The sequence below is a fragment of the Cavia porcellus genome, unplaced genomic scaffold, assembly GCF_034190915.1.
Source record: "Cavia porcellus strain 051 isolate PalLab524CR breed Dunkin Hartley unplaced genomic scaffold, mCavPor4.1 scaffold_17, whole genome shotgun sequence".
Taxonomy (NCBI): domain Eukaryota; kingdom Metazoa; phylum Chordata; class Mammalia; order Rodentia; family Caviidae; genus Cavia; species Cavia porcellus.
The window spans coordinates 55,933,409-55,956,406 of NW_026947500.1; the positions used below are offsets into that span (position 1 = coordinate 55,933,409).

General features: G+C 45.8%; 1 protein-coding gene across 1 annotated transcript in view; it reads left to right on the top strand.

Moving 5' to 3' along the window:
• The first annotated feature begins 1,199 nt into the window (after nt 1-1,199).
• The window catches only part of LOC134470984 (eukaryotic translation initiation factor 3 subunit L-like), a 48,313-nt gene continuing 26,514 nt past the window's right edge, over nt 1,200-22,998 (top strand). Inside the window, 4 exon segments of the mRNA XM_063228183.1 lie at nt 1,200-1,551; nt 13,257-13,340; nt 14,379-14,473; nt 22,736-22,879. The gene's annotated coding sequence lies outside the window, so the exon portion shown is untranslated.

Sequence of the window (22,998 nt, forward strand, 5' to 3'; positions counted from 1 at the left end):
TGCTCATCTCTGCGCCAGGCTTATTTCACCCAATTCACTAGGGGCTGCTTTGTTGTCACTCAGGGAAAGATTTCTTTATTACTCAGCCTCGGCGTCTCTGGGGGTTTCTCCCCACTCTGAGGTACAAGAGGGTGAATATTTGGCCCATTCTGGGTCCAGAAGGGGCCTTCGGGAGCTACCAGGCTTGGACGAGGGCATCGTGGGGGCCCCTCCGCATGACTGGGCCCCGTAGGCTGTGTAACAAGAGGAAGGGAGACAGTGACGCACCGCACACTCCCAGGACTCTGCCCATCCAAGGCCACTGCCAGGGGCTGTCCCTGCCCCCGGGACCTCCAGAGCCCTAGGCCAAATGAACGTCTTTTCCTTAAAACAGCCCCGGGACTGCCACGCTGGCGGAAGAAACAGACGGAGGCATAGGAAGCCGGCCGAGAGGCTGGCCCGGGGCAGAGATTGAGGATCAGCCCGGCCTTTCGGTGTCTGCATCTGGGCAGGTTCCTCCCGCGGGCAACGGGCCCTGGACACGTGAGAAGGGAACTTCTGTGCTAAGCTACTGCGTCCCAAGGACTTTGTCACTGAGGTCCAGAGCGAGTCATCTGCACCGCACAGTGCTTAGCGAAGGTTTAGTGCCCAGTTTTCACCACTTTAAATTTCCTTTAAGGGGCTGGTTATGTAGCTCAGCGGCACAAGCGTGAGTTCGATCTCAGCTACCAATCAATCAATCAGTTTCCTTTAAGACTGCATGGTTCGGTTTGAGCGGGAGGCTGGGGACCTTGGGGATACTGGGCGGTCTGTTTAGATAGTAAAGGCGCCCTTACCCGGGAGTCCAGCGCCGTGTGCACCGCAGCACCCGGAGAGGGCCCCAGCCTCCCCCGGGTGAGAACTGGAGCTGCCGGGGTTCCTGCGCGGGTCAGCAGGGGGCGCCCACGCCGGAAAGGCGCTTGGACAGCTGTGCAGCGAACCCCGCCGTAGCCTTCCGGGAGCCCCAGAGCGCCGCCTTCCGCCCCCGGCTTGCTCAGCCCTCGGCGCGGTCCTCTTCCTCTGCACTGCACGGCTGGAGCCCGGGCCCGGAGGAGGCCGGCGCAGGGCCGGGCCGCGCGTCCCCGGCGGCGTGTGCTCTCCGGGCGAGGGCAGCGCTGAGCTCAGTTAGCGGGGCTCGCGCGGCCTGGCCTCGCGCGCTGGAGCCGCGCGGGGATGGAGAGGACCCGGCCCGCCGCTGCCGGGGTCGGGGGCCGGGGGCCGGGGCTGGGGCCGGGGCTGGGCCCGGGGCTGGGCCCGGGGCTGGGCCCGGGGCCGGGCCGGGCCGACAGGGTGCTGAGGCGGCGAACGCGACCTCGCCCTGCGCGCGGGGACGCCAGTGAGCTTCGCCCAGGCACAGCGGGGTCACCTGCGGTCAGGGCTGGCACCTGCCGCTCCGCCCCGTCCCGGGCCTCGCCCCGCGGGGACCGTTCCCCCGGACGGTCGTTGAGGGGACCCCCATGGTCACCCCGCGTCGCGGCGAGGAGGCGGGCGTGTAGGTGGAGGCGCGGTCACCCGGGACGCGGGCCCGTGTCGGTGAGTGAGGCCGGCGGGCGGGGACCTGGGCCTCCGCGTCTCTCACAGGCGGACCCGCGTGTTCTCTCGGGCCGGGGCGGATGGCGCCTGGGACCCCGGCCCTCGCCCTGGGGTCCATCCCTGAAAACGGCACAGGGCCCGGCTTTAGTCAGGGCGCTGCGGCCGCGGATCTGGTCGTCGGGAGTCTCCCGCACCCAGGGCTCTGTCCTCCCAGATTCAGGGCCCCAGGCCAGAGCAAGACCAGGCCTCTGCAGACCGCGGGAGCTCTGTCCCCCGACCTCACCTCCAACAGCCGCAGCACCCCAGCTACCACGCACAGGCCCCGGGGTCCAAGGTTACCAAGATAAATGGCGCCAGCATCCAAAAAGCATTTATTTCGCTGTGGGGTGTGTGTGTGTGTGTGTGTCCGCGTGCGCATCCCAGTACAGAGTTGCACCTGATCAGAACAAGGCTAGAAAGGGGCAGAGCGTGGTTGGGAAAGGCAGCCCAGAGCCCGGCTCCAGGGCCCATGTGCCTGCCTCCATGCGGAGCGGGAGTTTCCTCTGGGACAGGAAGGAGCTCTGTGTGGTGCGGTGGAAAGGACCCTGAAGGGCAGCGGGGCAAAGGCCCGACCTGGCTTCCCTAAGAATCCCAGCTAGCAAAACCCAGCCCCTGGACTCTGCCCCAGGCCGCGGCCCACTGTCCCCAGCCCTGCTCCTTCTGACGCACTGTTGGCTTTAGTTTGCTGATATTTTCTTGACGATTTTTTGCATCAAAGGTCATCACCGATATCGTTAATTTTTTTTTGTAGACCTTTTGTCTGACTTTGAAATCAGGGTGATGTAAGCTTCATGGAATGAATTTGGGAATTGCTGTGACCCAATGCAGCTCCTGAGGTTCTTGGGGTTAAGGACGGTGAGAGGATAACAAAAATAAAGACAAAGCTGGGGTCAGCCCTTACTCTCCTGAGGTGAGGAAAGGAACTGCTTAACCAGTGCAGCATGTGTATTTACACCTTTCAAGGAAGAACGTCAATTTCAACCCCTCTGCCTAGCAACTTGTTTGCCTGGCAGGCCTGGGACCCTTGCCTTCTTAGTGCTAGAACAACTTGTTTACATAGCTTGTTTTGGTCTCTCTGTTTTTTCTGGGCTGGCCTTGTTTAGCCCCACACGTGCAATCAATCTCCAACTTGAACAGCTCCATACAGGAAACACTGCACCTGAGTTTTCTGGAAGGGTTTGAAAAGGGTTGGGTTAGTTCTTTAAAGGGTGCTAGCTGAGACACCAACAGTTCCTGCCTTGACTTTGATGGGAGACTTTTTATTAGTTTTTGTTGACTGATTGGGTTTCTATTATTTATGAGTTCAAATTTTCTATTTCTTTTTTTTTTTTTTGAACACTTTTTTTTAAAATTTTATTTAAGGAGAAAAGAAAAAAAAAGCAGGGAAAGGGTACAAGTTATACAGATTTACAGAAAAAAAATGAACAGTAGGAAATCACTAGTTAATGGATTACATATTGTCATCTTAGAAATAATTGTTCAAGTCACAAAATTAAAGCTTGTAAAGTGGACATTCCATCAATGATACTGCAAACAGTTCTGTTCATTGATCCAATAAAACTCTGTGATATCATTTTCTATCTTATACAGTTAAATATACATGCAGTTATATAGTTTGGAGCACTTTCTTTTCCTCTCGTTTGTACCATGACTATTACACATTTTGGGTTTCATTGCTCCCACGGTTCTTATTACTTTTTTGGAAGAGAGTAAAACCAAATGTGACATAACAGAACAGAATCGGTCAAGTCAAAAGGGTGGACATAATAGATAATGTAAAAACATAATACAAGGTGATCAACAATGGTTACCATAATGCCTCCCGCTATCTCTAATAGAATTGCCTATATCGTTAGTTATAATACAATTGAAGGGGCTGGGGATTTAGCTCAGCGGCATAAGCGCCTGCCTTGCAAGCAGGCAGTCATGAGTTCGATCCCTGGTACCAATAAAAAAAAAGGAAAAAGACAAAAAAAAAATAAGTTATAATACAATTGAACAAAACAGTAAAGAATAAAACCGACAAAACCAAAACATTGGAGACATTGTAGGTCTTCAAAAGTAGATAAAAGTGGGGGCTGGGGATTTAGCTCGGCGGCATAAGCACCTGCCTTGCAAGCAGGCAGTCGTGAGTTCGATCCCCGGTACCGATAAAAAAAAAAAAAAAAAAAAAGACAAAAAAAAAAAAAAAAAAAAAGTAGATAAAAGTCAACAAGAATGGGCGTCATAATGAATCTCATTATCTTTACAGCTGATGCCTAAACTTTCGAACCTGATACTTTCCAGCAAAACAGAATAGGGGAACATCAGTTAAAAACCAGATGGTGAGAGTAATACAGGGCTTTAAATCAAGGTAATGAAAAGTCAAAGTGGGTTACTATAATATATCCTGCTATTTTTTTCCTTTAATTAAAAGGATAAAGATAAAAAAGTAAATAATGGAGTGGAGATTGAGATAAAAGAGGGCATAACAACGAAACAGCGCAGATCAAAACATAACCATTTAAGCAGAATAGTGTTTCACCACCAGATAATCCTAACCTAAAAGTAGTTACCATATTGTCTCTTTCTTTGAAATCCTTGAGTACAACTTCGTATACTGTAGCATTAAGTATATCAGAACAATGTAAAACCATTCAAGAGAATGACAGCATTACAGAGTATTTAGAATCGACTAACAGAAAATGAACAATGGTTTCTGTATAATCTCCTTGTCTTTAAAAGGTTTTTGCTTATACTATCGTACATAATAAAATCCAATAAGATGCAGCCTATTTAGACCATTGGAGACAGAAGGACAAAAGCTAGATGAGACTTCAAAACAAGATGATACTAAATCAGTATTACCTATTAAGATGTCATTTTCTCCAAAATAGCTGTTCCTATCATCCAATCTTCTCTGCCTCATTTCTGTTGAGCTCTTTTTCTGTCAGTAGCTGTCAGTTTGTCTTCTTCATTTTGTTCTCTGCTCCATTCGTTGTGGCCTCTCTGCTATTATTTCTGGATTCTTTGTATTTTTCTTTTTTTAGAATATCCTGCAATACTCTCTTTAGAGTTGAATTGGTGGTTGCAAATTCCCCCAGTTCCTCTTTATCCTGGAAGCACCTTGTTTTTCCATCAATTTCCAGGGACAGTTGTGCAGGATATCTCAATCTTGGCTGGAGATTATTATCTTTCAAAGCTTGAATTATTTCCCCCCACGCTCTTCGTGATTTGATGGTTTGTGCAGAGAAATCTGCTGTAATTCTGATGGATGTTCCCTTGTAAGTGGTCTGTTTCTTGTCTCTTACAGCTTTTAATATTCTGTTCTTGTATTGAATTTCTGGAATTTTTATTATTATATGCCTGGGTGTTGCTCTGTTTGGGTTGTAGGTAGCTGGGGTCCTGTATGCCTCATACATCTGAGTATCTTTACCTTTTGCTAAATTAGGAAAATTCTCCTGGATTATTTCTGTGAGTAGCTTTTGTAGTTCACTTGTTTGTGTCCCTACTTCTTCTTTTATGTTCTTAATCCTTAAGTTATGGATCCTCTTATCATCTTCTTGTCTTTGTATTATTGCTGTTTGTTTCTTTGTTATTTTTAAGAAGTTTTTCATTTCATTCTCCCATATTACAAGTCTGCCCTCCAGTTCAGATAGTCTGTCCTTAGTTTCTTTCAAGCTGTTATGCCAGTCTTGGATAGACTTTTTAATTTCTTGATAGTCTCTTTGAACCTGCTTCACATACTCAATGCTTTCTCTGTTTTCTCCATCAAGCAATTCTCCCCTCTTTTTCTGTTCTTCCATTCCACCATCTGTTTTTTCCTGGGTGGTGCTTAGCATTTCTCTAACTATTCTGCCTACTTCTAGCTTCAGGTCGTTGATAACTTCATTCCTGAATTGGTCTATGAGGCTCTCTATATGGTGCCTTATGTATATTGGTGCGGTGTCTGCTATTGCCTGTTTCTCAGAATTGGGGGCCGAGGAGCCTTTCTTGTTGCTGCCTCTTCCCATGCTGCCTCTTCTTCTCTGTTCCTTATATATACAAGCTTATATAAGAGGCCCAGCTTCTCTCCCAGTCAGCCACAGCCTGATCGAATTGCGCCAGTTAGGTGTTCCCGCTCACCGCTGCGCACCAGGGAGTTACGGACCAGGCAGCCTACGCGTCTCCCCTCCCGGCCACCATCAGGCTCTGGGATCTGGGTTGGGACAGCCTACCAGGTCCGCCGGCAGCGTCATGCAGGCCAGGCACTTTTCACCAATCCCGCCCGAGAGGGGGATGTGTGGCTGGAGTCGCCACAGCGCCCTGCTCCCGCAGGACTGCTCGGGCCCAGAAAGTCCTCCGCTGGAGTCAAGCTGTGGTAGAGTGTCAGTTTCTCTCACTCACCTCACCACAAGTCAGTACACGCCTCCCTGCCGTTCGCAGATTGCCATTCTCAGAGCTTCTGCGCCTCTCTCTCCTTGCCGAGCCACTGTAGAGGCAGCCAGCCGCCCGGGAAACCCAAATCGCGGCTTACAATGGCGCGGGGTCCAGCCTCCACACCGAGGCTTTTCTCTTCATGTTTTAGCACCAGGACTGCATTCCAAGTTGGTTTCTCTCAGCCCAGTTCGTTCCTGAGTCAGCAGAGCATATCTCCACCTGCTTATGTCTCCTTAGTCCGCACCATTCCTGGCTTCTGAGCCAAGTCTTTCAGAGAGCCTCTGGTAGTTGCTGTTATCTGTCCGCCATGTTCTCCTGGAAGTCAAATTTTCTATTTCTTAATGTTTCAGTCTTGATTGGTTATAACAGTTCTAGGAATTTATCCAGATTTTCTAGGTTACCTAATTTATTGGTGTATAATTCTTCTTATGACTTCCATGTTATCAATTATTATTTTTTCTCTTTCAGTTCTGATTTTAGTTGAGTCTTGGTCTATGCTAAAGATGTTTTGATTTGCTTATGTTTTAAAAACTGGCTTGCTGATCCTTTGAATTTCTCTGTTATCACCATTTCTCCTCTTTCACTTCTGATTTTGGTTGAGTCTTACTTTTTTTCTTAGCTAGTCTAGCTAAAAATTTGTTGACTTATCTTCAAAAACTGTTCTTAAATTTTTCAGTTATTTTTCTAGTCTTTATTTCATTCATTTTTCTCTGATCCTTATTATTTATTTCCCTGCATTCTCTTTGAGCTTTGTTTTTCTAGTTCCTTGAGGTGTAGTTAGGTTGTTTGAGACCTTTATTTTTCTTCACATAGTTTTTATTTCCATAACTTTCTCTCTTAGAAGTATTGTTACTGCATATCATAAGCTTTGATACACTGATACTTTATTGTAATGAAATAATTTTTATTCTGTCTTTAGATTCTTTCTTTAAAACATGGTTTGTTCAGAAACACACTGTTGAATTTCCATAGATTTATGAGAATTTCAGTTTTCTTGATTGATTTCCAGTTTCATACCCTGGTGATTGAGAAAGTGGGCTGAGATAATTTTAATCTTGAATTCTTTCAGACTTGTGCTATCTTTTGAATGTCTGCTACATGAAGTGTTGTAAGAAGTGACATCTTGAAGTTGCAGGCAGGTGTGAGGTTGCCACTATGGTGATCAGGTTAATGCCTTGATCGTGGGGGTGAGTTCGTGGTGGTGGGGGGTCAGCCCCCTAGCTCTGACCTTTAGCCCTCTGGCCATCTGTCTTCTGGGAGATGCGGCAGCAAAAAGGCCTCGCCACATGCCAGCCCCTCCTCAGCCTTCTGACCCTGCAGACAGTGAGCGAATGCGGCTCTGTCCACTGTGGATGACCCGGTCTGTGGTATTCTGAGACAGAGTCCAAAAACTGCTTCAAAGGTCTGATTCAAAATATGCCCTAGGCAAGGTCCCAATTGCACCGGAGAGGAGCATGCACTCTGCTTGCTGTGCATCTGTCAGACCCATTTGGTCTTAAGTGTAGTTCGGGCCCCCTGCTCTTTCCTTACAGATTCGAGGGATTTGGGTTCTGAACCATCTCTCCATTGCCACAATGGGGCACTGAAATTGCCTGCTGTTGAAAGCCAGGTGTCAGGAGGCTGAGGCAGAAGGACAACCTCGGCTACATACTGAGTTCCAAACCAGCCTGAACTGCACAGCAAGACCCTTTCCTACCCACACATCCCCCCCCAAAAAAGAAAAACTAAATTGCCTTCTATTATTGTATTTATTAATCTATCTCACTTCACACCTATCACTATTTCCATTGTTTATTTATATGCTCTGGCATTGGGTGTGTATATATTTGCATTGCCATGCCTTTTTGAGGACAGACTCCCTTATCATCTCATCACCCTCTTTGACTCTTCTTACAGTTAACGTAGGGTCCACTTTGTCCCGTGTAAGTAGAGCTGTTTGTGTCCTCTGGTTTCCATCTACATGGAGAATCTTTCCCCTTCCCTTCTCTCTCAGCCTGTGTCTCTTTAAAGGTAACCTATGCCCTTGGGGGAAGCACTAAGTTTCATCTTTTCTGTTTACCTTTTTTTTGTTGTTGTTTTTAGTACCAGGAATCAAACCCAGGACTCTTGAGCTTGCCAGGCAGGTGCTGTGCTACAAAACGATATCCCCAGTTTATCTGCTGATTTGATCCATTAATGCTTTGTTTTGGGATTGGAGAATTTAATCCAGACGGGTAGGAACTTACTGTGGCTGTTTCAGTCATTTCCTGTTTCGTGTTTCCTTTGTTCCTTCTTAGATCTCACTTTCTTTGTGATTTGTTGAGTTTTTGTTGTGATGTGCTTTGATTCCTTCCTTCTTACCTCTTGTGCATCTACGACAGGTTTTACCTTTGTAGTCAATATAGGCTTACGTAAAACATATTGTCTAGACCAGACTGTTCTAAGCTGATAAAAGCTAACTTTTCACAAGCAAAAGTTCCACATTTTTATTACATTCATGTTTCATGTTTCTGATGCTACAATTTACATCTTTTTATATTACTTATCCTTTATCAGGTTAATGTATCTCTAGTTATCTTTAATAGTCTGGTACTAGGCACTGGCCACCCCTGGAGTGGGGACAGCCGGACCCAAACCTTTCCCCATGAGTCCCTGTGCCATCGCAGACTGCAGGGGGAGAGAACAAGGCCACACCAGGAAGCAAGCCCCACCTGGGCTGACAAACAAGAAGTGCCAACCCCCTTAACCCCATAAGTGACCAGCTGATCCAGAGAAACACAGGCTGTGATGATAACTATTGAGGTGAAATGCAATTAGATGCCTGTGGTGCACTGGTGTTTCACTGACCTTGCAGGTCTAGGACCAGTGGGCTGGTCGTCTGTTCAGAGGAGAGTGGTACACAATGTGGCATCTAGGGGGATCTTCTGAGGGTGATGGTCACTGTTGATTCTCTATTGCCTTGTTTTGAAGTCCTATATCATTTTCATTGTTTTTGGGGGGGTGAATTTTATCCTCTTTTGTTTTGTTTGATTATTTTAAATCCGATGGCATGAACAGCTGTTTCAAAGATAGCAAGATATATTATGGTAGTCATTTTGAATATACTATTGTCTTGTTTTGAAGTCCTTTACTGAATTTGTTGTTTTGTTTTTGTTGTTTCTATTCTGTTTGATTTTTACTATATTCAAAACGGCTGTTTTGAAGACAATAAAAGGCATTATGGTAGCCATTGTTGATTTCATGTTTTGAAGTTCTGTATCATTTATACTGGTTTGTTTTGATTGGTTTTATTCTGTTTTATTTTCCTTGGTTTTATCCTCTTTAAAATAAATTTTTAAAAAATAGTCTGGTACTAGAATTATAAGGCTTTGCGCAATCATAGAATGCTCTTAATTTGTCTGAGTATTTACCTTGCTAGAGAGCTTTATGTTTTCATATGTCTTCATGTTACACTAATTAGGAGCCTTCATCATCCTGAAGAATTCTTCCTACCATTGCAAGCCATGATATTAGATTTTTTTTTTTTGTCTGCTTTTGTTTGGGAAAGTCTTCATTTCTTCTTCATCTTTAAGGACAGCTTTCTGGGGTAAAATGTGCTTTTTGGCAGTTACTTTGTTTTTCCTTTCAACACTTAGACTGTGTTCTGAATTCACTGCCGAGATCTCTAAGCCCTTGCCTGGATATTTTTGTCTTTACCCAGATTCTGTGCTGTTCTGTCTTCTGCATTGTATGTCTGTAAATAAACTCTCCCTTCTCCCCTTGACATTCTTATTATAAGAATGTCATATGAATTCATGATATGAATGTCAGCTCTCTTGACAATGTCCCATAAATCCCACAATTTTTCTCTATTATTTTTCATTCTTTTTCCTTATTCTCCACTGACTAAATAATTGCAAATGATTTATCTTCAGTTCACTCATTTACTCTTCTGCTTGGTCTACACTGCAGTCAGAGTTCTCTACTGAAGTTTTCCACTTGTCCTTCTATTCATCAGCTCCAAATTACTGTCAGTTCTTTTTGTTTCAATGTCTTTGTTTAGCTTCTTCCTTCATTCTTATAGTCTTTTCCTGATTTCCTTAAACAGTGTATATGTTGTCTCATAATTTGCTAAGTTCCTTTAGAGCAATTATTTTGAACTCTTCGCCAGGCAGTCAGTAGGTTGTCCATTCTTTGGGACCAGACACTGGAAGATCATTGCTTTCCTCTAGTGGTGCCATGTCGTTCTTATTCCACATGCTGCTTTATAGCTTTATAAATATACCTGTGCATTTGATAGAGGAGCCACCTCTCAAAAGCACAGGGACTGGCCTCAGTAAAAAAGGTCTCCCCCAGCAGAGGCAGGCAGGAGAAGGGAGGTAGACTGATGTGCTATGTGCTGGTTGTAACATCGTGGGACACCAAGACTGGGGCAGGTGGTGACTCCAGGTCCAGAAGGCTGCTGAGTCTCGTTGCCCAGGCAGCTGGGTTCCCCAGCATTGGCACCTGTACAGGTCTTGAGGACAAGAGTTATGAGAGCTCTGCTCGAGGCAGTGGGCACCTTGGCTGTGTGTGGCGTCTGGAGCCCAGGCTGTGCGATGGCAAGAAATGGAGACTAGAGGTGACATTGTGCACACACTCTGTACACAGTGGTGTCTACTGAGGTGTGGAAGCAACAGTCAGCCACAGACTCGCACAGGAGGCAGAGGCTGGAGCTGGTTGCAGATGCACACATGGCAAGGGGGCTGATGACTTGCGTGTGCATGATTCCAGTGGCCAGCACAGGCAGCAGACTGATTGCATCATGGGTGGCGACTAGGCTCAGCTAGAGGTGCTCACACGTGAGGCTGCGGGATCTGCAATGGTGCGGGCACGTGGGTGAGAGTGGGGCTAGCAGTTGCACCAGCTCTGTGGACAAGGTGGCCTGTCCAGGCCAAAGTTGACAGCGTGCAGCTGCCAGGCCATAGGGGTTAAATCTCTCTCTGTTGGTAGCAGTGGCATCGGAGCCTGCAGAGAGCCCCAGAGCCTTGCAGGCAGCTGCACTGGGTGCCTGAGCTAGAAAACCTGCAGAAGTAGCGTCGCGGCTGGTTCTGGGGAAATGGGCAGTATAGATAGACACCTGGAGGATCCAAAGCCCATTGCAAGTGTCTCTCTATCTGGTGGCCACGATTGGAAAGCTGCAGAGGCTCCAGGGAGAGGGGACGGGACTGCTGGTGCTGCTAGCCACAGCTGGAGCGGCCGCATGGCCCTGGGTGGCTCCATTGAGTGGGAAGGTAGAGTGCTGAGACCCCTGCAGAGGGTGGAAGCAGGTGGTTTTCTCAGCTGCAGAAGCTGCTGGGCTCCTTGGTAGAAGCAGCTTCTGGGGCTCACAGTCACAAACACTGGGGTCCTAGGGCAAAAGCCGCACTAAGAGACTATCAGGGTTCTTGGGGACACATCCACCAGGGTCCTGGGTGGAACAGGTCCCCCTTCGGGTCACTGCAGCTCCCGCAACATTGCAGGGTCTGTCCCCCTTCATTCCTCCATCCCGGGCCTCCAGATGCTCAGCTCTGCCATCCCCAGAGAGCTCAGTGTGATGCTCCAAGGCCAGGAGGCCAAGCTGGCTGCACACCGTGCTTTCTGCAAAGGAAACTGTGCTTCCTAAACTCTCTGTAGGTCTTCTTGGGCTTGCTTTCTTTGTCTTCCAATATATTGCTGTATTTCCTTAAATGGACCCCTGTGTGCTCCCAGAATAATGGAGGTTTTGGTCCTTATCTATGTACCCTTTCTCTCACCATTAAAATGTACCAACACAGTTAATGCGAAGAATCGGGTGAGCCCCTGTAGTCCTCACGGCAATGTGGAGAATCATCTAGGGCTTGTTCTGGCCACGTGGTGTCTGCTGGATGTGAGCTGTCTCCTCCCATGGGACATTTGGCTACTTCTTACACTCATCACTAATTCACTCAGTGACTGCTTACAAATGGCATCAGTGGTTGCTGATAAACAACCACCAGTGGTAATTAACCACCCACCCCTTCTACCTGTTGAACCCATGGTACAAACCAGCTCTCGCCCCTTCTAGAGGGATAACTGCCAGGAGCCTATGTGGCCCGTCCACAGTTTTTGATTCCCTCTTTCGTGCGTAGACATATCAAATTTATTTACAAAATTATTGCTTGCTTATACTTTGCAAATGGATACATACACAAAAGAAGTCACACACTCCACTTATGTGAGTTCCAACCCCCTGCCACATTAAGCCAATGAAAGATGAGAAGCCTCTCGATGTGTGGGCACGTCATAGATGTCACAGCCACTGTGACATGGATGTCACAGTCTGTAGACACAGTTAAGGCTCTGCTCTTCCCACAGTCATCCTGAGGATCATGGCGTCTGTGGGCTGCCACCTGCTGGGATGAGGGAGGGGATGCCATTTGCCTGGCTTCTTTGTCCTTGGGGCTGCATCTACACCATTCCCTACAGCAGCTGTACTCTGGCTGAAGAGGATTTCTGTGCTTACTAATGCTCACCTCCATCAGCCACTGTCTCAATTTCTTTTCGGGAGCAAAAATCATGAACCAAGCAGAAACAGGGCTGTGTATGAGACTTGATACCAAGCATAAAAATCTACTTCACTGGGGCAAGCTTAGGGGCCCAGTTATGGAGACATTGATTTTTAGGAATGGGAGTTAACACTGCTTCTGATGGTTTCATCCATTAGCAAAACTCTGCTTTCTGGACATGCAAGTTGGTAGAGGCTAGCTCTGTTCCTCAGATTTGAGCCTCCTTGGCTTCCTGGCCATCCGGTTCTGATCTAATGGAATTCTCTGCAAAACTGTAGCCCTGCTCTCATCTGTTATTCCTATGGCCACCTTGGGGCAAAAGGCATGGTTTGCATCTTAAATTTGCAGAGTTATTGAGGTTACAAGTTCATAGCTTTCTCCAAAGTTCTGCCACCAGCCTTTCCTTTGCAACCACACTTGCAGGGGCGGCTGAGTCCTGTGCTCCTGCTGGGGAAGGGTGCTCTTTCTGGACAGTGTCCTCCATTTCTCCCTTCTGCTGTGCAGTCAATGCAAAGCAAGCAGTCAGCACCTCTCCACTGACAGACATCCACAGAGAAGGGAAAGGGTTCCTCTATTTTCTGAGAGTTGACCTGAACTTCTTTTGCTTCAGACACAGTGGTTTCCCAGTGTCTCCCTTCCACACAGCCTTCAGTGTTCCTTTGTACTAGGACTTCAGCCAGACTCTCTGATGTAACAACTACAAAACTGCATAATTATGAGGATGAAGATTTGCCCCCCACTTACCTGTTCAATGCCATTACACAGCTGCAGCCCTGGTCCATGTGTCTTCATTCTGGGATCCCCACCAAAAAGCAGCAGCTCCTGGAAAGCAACCATCTCGCAGCACAGGTAAGTACTGGCTCAGACCTGGCTGGTGCTTAGCAGACTGACTCAGACTGGTTCAGACCTGGCTGGTGCTGTTCCATCAGTCAAAGCACAGCCCAGTGTTACGTCCAGTGTCAGTAAGGTAGGACAGAGCCTTCTCCTACAAGTGCCAGGGCGGCAGGGAGGGAAGCACTGTGAATCCCAAGACAACATGTGAAGCTAGCGTGGGAAAGAGAAGTGACAGCTGGGGACAGGCATTCAATTGACCTCAGCCTTTCCTCTGAGCCAGCACCTTCCATCAGCCTTTGGAGAAAGCTACCAACTGTTAACCTCGGCAGCTCTGTGAATTTAAGGTGTAAAACACTGCCTTTTGTTCCAAGCCCTGAGATACAGCCTCTATTCTGGAACACTGAAAATTCTCACTTGATGTTTTATCCTCTCACACTGGGGTTTATAAGTGGAGAGGGCGATATATTTCAAAGATGCATTTGGAATCCTGGGCATATGAGCCATCAGAATTTCTAAGGAAACCCCTCTCCATCTCCTTACCCTGGGCTCCCCTCCACGCCTCTTTCCACAAGGTAGAATATAGCAGCACTACTCCTTCTGGTCCAAGAGACAGGCTCATGGTCAGACATGTTATCTTCATGCCAAATGCAGTTTTCCAGGGACGGAATTGACTGTTACAGCTGGAACCGGATGTCCACCCCTTGTCAAACCAGCTGTGAGTAGTTACAGGTAGTTTTGTAGACCTCAAACACAGAGATTAGGAAGCCAAACTTGAGCAACCCCCCTGGACTTGGGAGAATAGACAATACCTAGAAAAGATGAAAATAATGACAGCAAGGTGACAACTTCAAGAGGTATCTATTTAGCCTTCTCTAAAGGCCATGATATAAGGAGAAAATCTGAGAGACAGCTCTTGGGTTTTGCCAGGAAATGATTAGCTGTTTGGTAGAGACAGATATCAGTGGGCTGAAGCCACAAGCTTTTAAAGTCTTCCCACTTTAAGTGCCTTTCTGAAAAATAACTAGTATCATTTTTCTCTATATTTCTCTACAGAAAAGGAGTCCACACATCCTCTATAACTCCTAAGTCACACCTTAGTTACAATGGCAAGAAGATACTACATCAAAGAGGGGATCACAGCCTTGGGGGTAAGGCTTTAGTGCTACTGAGTTCATAAATAAACAGTTAATGAAGTAAGCTTCCTACTAATAAGAAGACACTGACCTCACTGGCAGTGAGCTACCCCAGTGAGGAAAGCTGATGTAAGTGCTTTGAGTTGAAGACCCTCAGACACAAATGACAGATCCGTAATCCACAGCTCACTCGCAGGCTTCCCGGGGCTTTAGAAAACATTCCGAGCCTGCTAACGGATTCCGTTTCTGCCTTTGTTTGCAAACTTTGCCGAAGCAAAGCTGTAGGTCATAAACAAGAAGGTCAGATCGCGGTCCCAAAGTCAAAAGTGGCCGTGGCACTGAGGGACGGCCAGTGCACTCTCAGTACGCTTTCTGCTCCAGGGGGTCATTCTTGTCATGCATCACTGATCTCCCTCTTGCCTCTCCTCAAATTTAAAATCCTACGACCTTATGTGGTATCCATCAGTATTTTGGGGAGCTTGATTTACATGTATGTCTAAGCCAGCACCAGGAAAATTCCCCACATACTATGCCTATGATTATCTCCCCCTGGCTGGGACATACCTGTCACACAACGATGCAGGACACCCTTGCATGCAGTAAAGCTCTGTGTATAGTGAGGGTGGAGGGCTGCTGGTTTTTTACCCTGTCTCAGTCCCTGGGCTTGCTCCTTACTTACTGATATGGCCTAGAAGTAGTGATGGAAGGTTTCTGAGAAGGCACATACACCTATTACTGATTACCACTGACCTGCCAGAGAGATGTACTGCCTCACAGAAAATGAATGGCTTACAGGCTTTGTCCCTCTCACTGACCTACTCTGCTCACTGAATGCAGAGTAGGTCAGTGGTTTCCTGGCCCAAAAAGGAGCTGAAACAAAAGACCATGGTAAGTGGTCAAAATGTCCAAATGCATCTCAGATTTCCAGCCCTCGTCTGTCAGGTGAAGGCAGACATCCACAATAAATGTCTGGCCTTAGACTGCTCCAAGGTTCATGTCTTCTTGACATGAACCTCATCTTCTTGAGATTCTGCAGTGGTTGATTTTACATGGCAGTTTGGCTGGGCCAGACAGGATGCAGATATTGGCAAGGATGTTCTAGTTATTTCCATGAATGTACTGTGAAAAAGATTAACATTTAAATGAGTTGGGCCTAGGGCCAGGGATTTAGCTCAGTGGCACAAGTGCCTGCCAGGCAAGCGCAAGGTCATGAGTTTAATTCCCGGTACCAAAAAAAATAAATAAATAAGCAGGCCTTCATACTTCCAAAACTGTCACACAGATTTAATGCAATTCTGATCAAAATTCCAATAGCATATCTCACAAATTTGGACAAAACAATCCTAAAATTAATTTGGAAATGAAAGAGACCTAGAATAGCAAAGGAAATTCTTGGTGATAAAAGCAAGGCAAATGACATCACAATCCCCAACTTAAAAGTATACTACAGAGCTACTGTGATAAAAACAGCATGGTACTAGGGGGAAAACAGACCCAAGGATCAATGGAATAGATTAGAAAACACAGAAACAACTCCAGACACACTTAGCCACCTTTTCTCTGACAAAGGTGCCAAACACATTCACTGGAAGAAAGATAATCTCTTTAATAAGTGGTACTAGAAAACCTGACTGTGCACATGCTGAAGATTAAAGTTGGATCCATATCTTTCATCATGCACTAAGCTAAATTTGCAATTGATCAAGATCTAAATATTAAACATTAAATCTGCTGGATGATAGAATAGGTAAAACTTGGGGCTGGGGATTTAGCTCAGCAGCATAAGTGCCTGCCTCTTGCAAGCAGGCGGTTGTGAGTTTGATCCCTGGTACCGATAAAAATGAAAAAGACCAAAAAAAAAAAAAAGAATAGGTAAAACTTGAAGCCACTTGTGGAGGCTCTATGAATAAAACCCCGATCACACAGGAATTATCACAAAGAATCAAAGCTGGGATAGCATCTTATTAAAAAGCTTTTTCACAGCAAGAGAAATCACCAACAGAATGAAGAGACGACCCACAGTGTAGGAAATGTTTGCCAGTTGTTCCTCAAAGGACTACTAATGATAACATATAAAGAACTCAAAAAAATCAAGACCTCCAATTTAAAGATCCAATCCAAAAATGGACATCTGATGTGAATACACACTTCTAATGTGAAGAAATAAAAATATCTAATAAAAAAATCTAATATGTGAAAAGTTCAACCTCACTGGTCATTCAAGAGACGCAAATTAGAGTAACACTGAGATCCATCTCACTCCAGGAAAAATGGCTGTCATCAAGAAATCAACCAATAACAAATGCTAGAGAGGCTGTGGGGGAAAAGGAAGACTTCTCCACTGCTGGTAGAAGTATAGACTGGTACAATCACTGTGGAAATCAGTGTGGAGATTCCTTTAAAAATTAAGATCGAAGGTCCCATTTAACTGAGGTATTCTCCTGGATATCTTCCCAAAAGGATTAAAAGCATCATACTACAGTGAAATATGTGTACTTATGGTTCTGACAGCATGGTTTGTAATAGTCAAATCTGGGAAACAACCCAAGTGTCCATCAACTGGTGAATGGACAAAAAGATAGACAGACAGATAGATACATAGATACATAGATTACATTGCCATAAAGAAGGATATGCTTGAGACATTCCTAGGAAAATGGATGTGCCTTGAGCCAATATTCTTAAGTGAAATAAATCAAGACACACTTGTAAAATACTGCATTTTTTCTCTGGTAGGAGACACTAAAAGTGTGAATAAAGACCAAAATGTTTAACAGGTATTGTGAAATAGGAAGAAAATGTTCAAATGGGGAGAGGAACAAGGGAGAGCAGAAGAGAAAAGGAAAGAAGGGAAAAGTTAAAAAGAAAGAAAACATGGAAAGAAAGCTTTTGTAAATGGGGAGGGGGGAGAGGGTTGAAGGAAGGGAGAGAGGAATGGAAAAAAAACTAGTCATGTGCAGCTGCGAATTCTCTAGGATGAATGTGATCATTATGGATATCTAAGATGTACCAATAAAATCTGATTGAAATAAATTTTTATAATTAAAAGATATGTATCAGTGGGCCTTGAGTACAGTGGCTGGGCCTGACTGAGTCATCTTCAGGAGGCTCTCCTGAGCCTCCTGCCTGCCTGTGTTTGTCCTGTTGATTCTGTTTCTCTGGAAATCTCTAAAATCTCTTAAAAAAAAAAAACATAGATTTCTGTACCAAGAATAAGTGTAGGCTATAATAATTTTAAGAATCATTCTGGCTTTTGGGGCTCTGTAATACACCAATTGGCTGTAGTAGGGGGAGGAGCCACAGGAGTCCGTGGGCCAGTTACGTTAAATATCACCACTGGATGCTCCCCAGCAGACGCCTACCAGGCGCAAGGATCAGTGAGTGTGTTACATTTCTCAAGCGTATTAAACTTCTGAACAATTTCCAAAATAATAGGTGTAGTGATATTGATTAGTTCCCAATGTACAAGGCAGAGTAGGGGGAATAAAGGATGACTTCAAGAATTTGAACCCTCCACCCATGTGCTGAATATGCCACCTGAGAGCTTCTAGGTCTGCCCTGAAAGAGACCTCGTGGGGCAGGTGGACGGCTTAACACAAACTGAACTCCCAGCGTATCTGCTGTTACAGGAAGGGCACTGATGAGGAAAACAATGGCCCTGAAACTTGCAGGGGAGACCTGTGAGGAGTCCAATCCAGCACACTGAGCCCCAAAATTCCAGTGAGGTGAAGTAAACCCTGCATCACCAGAGGAACAGCAATGTCCTCCCTGAAGGGACTTCCAGGACGGCATTTGATTCCCCCCCCCTTTGTCTCTAGATCTGTTTAAACAGGCAGAAGTTTAAAAGGCCCAGGGATTGTGGGAGGGAGATATGTGAGGATGAAGGGTGCAGGAAATAGTGGCAGAGGGGACAAAATTGGACCCATTGAATTTACAGCTGTGGACCCACAAGCAGGGACTCGGCATTTAATCTTGTAGCCAGAGTTAGATGACGACGCTTGCATGGGTCATTTGGTTGGCTGGCTGAACCACAGACTTGAAAGGTAGCCCACACAAGTAAGCTAGAAATACCAGACCAGCCTCCACTTAACTGTAGAGAAGAGGCTTTGGGAAAGGCCTTAGGAGGTTACGATGTTAGAGGTTTTTGGCATTTTTAGATCTACTCACCACCCACCTTGGCAGGGTCCACAAGACATGGCTTTTATGCAATGGTAAGAAATAAAATTGCGAGGAAGACCCAGCGTTCTTGAGCTCTGCAATCACTTCTCTTGTTAGGGCAGACTGCAAATAGCAGCCATGGAATGGAGACACCCAGATGCAGTAGGAGTCCCTGGATTCTGTGACAGCAGGGCATGGTAGGTACCCCTGGAAGCCGGCATCTGTCAAAAGAAGAGTGGCCATGGTCAGCAACATGGACAGAAGAGTCTGCCATGCAGAAGCCTATGGTGCTGACTATTTTATCATGGCATTGTTGGAAAGGAAATAAAAACCATCCTACATTATTAACCAATCTATATAAGTGGAAAAGTTACGGATCAAGTGAAAAAACATCTAGCATAAATCTTAAAGGCCTCTCAATCAACCCCAAACTACAACCTGTTTAACAGATCTAACACACCTGAAGTAAGGCAGGGTCTCCCTGAATGGGGACTCCCGTGCACTACCAGAGCTGCAAGCCATCGATCTTACCCTGAGCCTTTCCCCAAGGACCTACTGGTAGAGTCATTTGCCAGTTACCATTGAGGGAAAGGAAGTAATCGTTCTCATAAACTACAAGGTACTGACCCTGGACTGACGCTAAGCCCAGGATACCACTGTGGCCCACAGTGAGAACGGGCATTCATAAAAATCAAGAGATTAATGGAGTTTCCCCTCAAATCTGTATCACACTGGCCTGGTGGTTATTTCTCCAGTTCCAAAATGCATAATTGGAACAGGTATACTCAGCAGCTAATGGAGCCCCACATTTGTTCCTGACCTGAGAAATAAGGATTATTTCAGAGGGACAGGCCAAGTGGAAAACACAGGAGCTGCTTCTATCTAGAACAATAATGAATCAAATGCAACACAGCAGTCCCACTGGTTAGTCCGTGGAAGGACTGAAAGACACAGGGGAGGTGATTTCCACCACACTCAGCTTTCTTTTTTGGTCTACACAGAAGAAACTTGTGTTGATGGATAGTAACAGATTATTGTAGAGTTAGTCAAGCAGGAATTCTAACTGCAGCTTCTGTATCAGATGCGACTTAACTATTACAAATAACACATTCCCTGCAACCTAGTAGGCAACTAACTAGTAAGCTGGAAAATGGTTTTTCTCCATCCCCATTAACTGAGACCACCAGAAGCAGTTGGCCTCAGCTGGCAAGGTCAGCAGTGCCCTTTGCTGTCCTGATACATCAGCTCTCCAGCCCTAGATCATCATTGACTTCGCAAAGGTCTTGATCATTTTTTTATAAGACATGACATTGGTCCATTCTGCTGATGGGAGTATGCTAACTGGACCTAGTGAGCATAGCAGCTACTCAAGACTTACTGTAAGACATGGATGGGCCAGGGACTGGAAAGTAAACCCAATGGAATTCTAAGGATCCAGTGGTATGGAGCACGTCAACCTTCTCCCTCTAAGGTAAAGGATGAGTTGCTGCATTTGGCCTCTCTCATGACCAAAACAAGAGGCATAATACGTAGTGGGCCTCTTACTCATTTTCAAAAGCAAACCAAAATGCCCATAGTTTGCAGGGCGGGGAGGGGCCAGTTCAAGAACAGAAGAGTCTACAATAAGGTCAGGTGGTTATGCAAGCCACTCTGTCCTTGGGCTATGTGACCAGCAGCTTCCACCATGCTGGAAATGCTGGTGACTAGTAGGGATGCATATCAAAGCCTCTTGCAGGCTCCCATAGGTTTATTGCAGGATTCTGGAGCCAAATCCTGCCATTGTGTGTAGATCATCACTCTTAGCTGCCTATGGGACTTAATAGAGTTTGAATATTTAACCACATGACCACATGATCTATGGTAGATCAGCTATTGGTCAACTTGGAACATCTAGCTGAGCTGAATCAGCATGGTGCTGGTGTGAGGACTGTTGCCAACAGCATAAAAAGAGAACCTGAAGGGGAAGTGGTGTGCTGTGATTCTCCTGGAGGAGCTTGTCATGCTGGTTTTCTTGATATGAGCTCACATTCTTTCACTGTCAGAGAAGCTCAGGGCCTTGCTATCACAGGATGGCTGCTATTCTCTTTGGGGAGCTCTGGTCTTGAGCTTGAGCATCATTTCCTGGGTCCAGTGCAGATCCCCCAGCTGCTGGCATAGATCCTTCACCCGGCTAGTGCAGACTTTCTAGCTTCCACCCCTGACCTTGGGTCTTCCCAATGCAGATTCTTGATGCGGACTTGCATGAGATATTGTTGTGGACTCTAGGTCTCCAGTTACACTTGTGGAGGACATTGCCATGGGCTCTAGGTCTTCAGCTGGACTCGTGTAGGTCATTGCTGTGGGATCCAGGTCCTCAGCTGGTTTCTTTGGAACTGAACGTATCAACAGATCTTCTGCACTCTTCTACATTTGACTTTTTGGATGAATATTATAAAACAATTCAAAAAGTATGTGTCCTGTATTGAATGCATTCCCTTGCAAATCCTGAGCATAGCTTGCCCTGAGCTGCCCATCATGAACTAGGTGTTACTTGGCACACAACGCCATAAAGTTGGGACTGCACGGCAGCCAGCAACAAGTGGACTTGCTAAATTCATGGTTAGACCTGAGCGGTTACATAAAGCCACAGCTTACTCTCGGTGTTGTGCCTTCTGTCTCCCAGCCTGTACCTACAGTCTCGCAGTGAGTTCCTTGTGGTCACTTGACCCAGGAAAAAAAAATTCAGGCTTGGTTCATGGATGATTCTGCTTAATATCCAAGCACCACCCAAAAGTGGACTATTGCAGTAGTTCAGACACTTTCTCGGACATCCTTGAAGAAGAAAGAGGAAGGAAACTCTTTCTGATAGGCAGAAATTCAGTAAATGGCCCTAGCTGCATATTTTTCTTAGAAGAAGAAATGGTCAAGTGTTTAGCTGGATAGCCAGGGACTTGGAAGGATCATGACAGGAAAACTTGTATCAAGGAAGTCTAAGGCACACGTGTACAAATCTCGAAATAGATACTTGTGTGTCCTTGTGAATGACCCAACACAGGACCACCTCAGTACAGGAGAAGTTGAATGATCAAGTGGATATGATGACCTGTGCCACTGTACCAGTCGGCCTACTGCTCATCTCTGTTGTTGCCCAAAGCGACCATGAGGAATTTAGGCAATGTACAAGTTCAGCAACATGACTGCTCCTGCTGACCAAGGATGTGCTGACTACAGTCACTCCTGAGCACCAAATCTGCCAGCAGCAGAGACCAATCCCCAGGCCCTCACGCAGCACCATTCCCCAAGATGAACAGCCAGCTTCCCATCAAACCATCTCCACCGTGAACGAGCCATGTTTTGTTGCACTATAATGCACACTCACTGTGGCTATGGATTTGCCTTCCAATAACCAGAGCTACTATTCCCACTTCATTCTATACACCATCGTTTCTGGCCAAGAAAATCACTTCCTAGCAAACAAGCTGCAGTAATGATCCCACGCTTATACAATTCACTGGTCTCACCATGTCCTTTATCATCTTGTACCAACCAGTTTGGCAGAATGGCAGGATGGCCCTTCAAGGACTCTGTTACTACATCAGTATTCTACAGGGCCCGGAATCTGACTAATACACTTTCCCATCACCTTGATACCAGAACTGGAGTGTGTAAGCTCCCCCTGAACCTGAAGTTTAAACCGATCTGATTTAAGTCACTTCAAGGGGATCTGAGAGACAGAGAATGGGCTTAAAGGACATAAAGAAGCTGTCAATAAAGAGCCTGGGAGACACTCAAAATCAGTATCACTCCTTTGAGTTGTGTGTCCTCCACCAAAATAAATAGGCTTCTGCTTTGTACTTAACTAGAACTAATTAATTAAATGTTAATAGTTGGAAGGTTGCTATGAAACAAAAGCAAATATTCCAAGAGGTGAGAAGACACACACACACACACACACACACACACACACACACTACTGGCTACCATTTCTCTGTCCACTTTTGTTCTTTCCTTGCACATAACTCCTTCAACACTGCCCCAGAATACCAGGGTGACCTGGACATTCTTGTCACCTCTCTGCTGCCTCAGTTATAATCTGTCATAGACTTGGCCTGAATAATAATGTTGACTCTTTTCTTGCAGGCTTCACAAATAATGATTGCCTTGTTCCACATTGCCTTCGGAATTTTCTGGATTTTTCTGTTCTACCTAGAAGAGAAGTCAAACAGTGTTGGTTTTACAGCTATGCTTGTTTTAATAATTTACTCATTTTCATCATCCATATTTGTGAGTAAACAATGGTATTATTTACTTCTGGATATTTTTTTCTCTAATGAATAAAGAAATTTCTTAGGTTGCTGGGTAATACACAAAAGACCCAGTTTATGACTTAAATTGCTCATTTT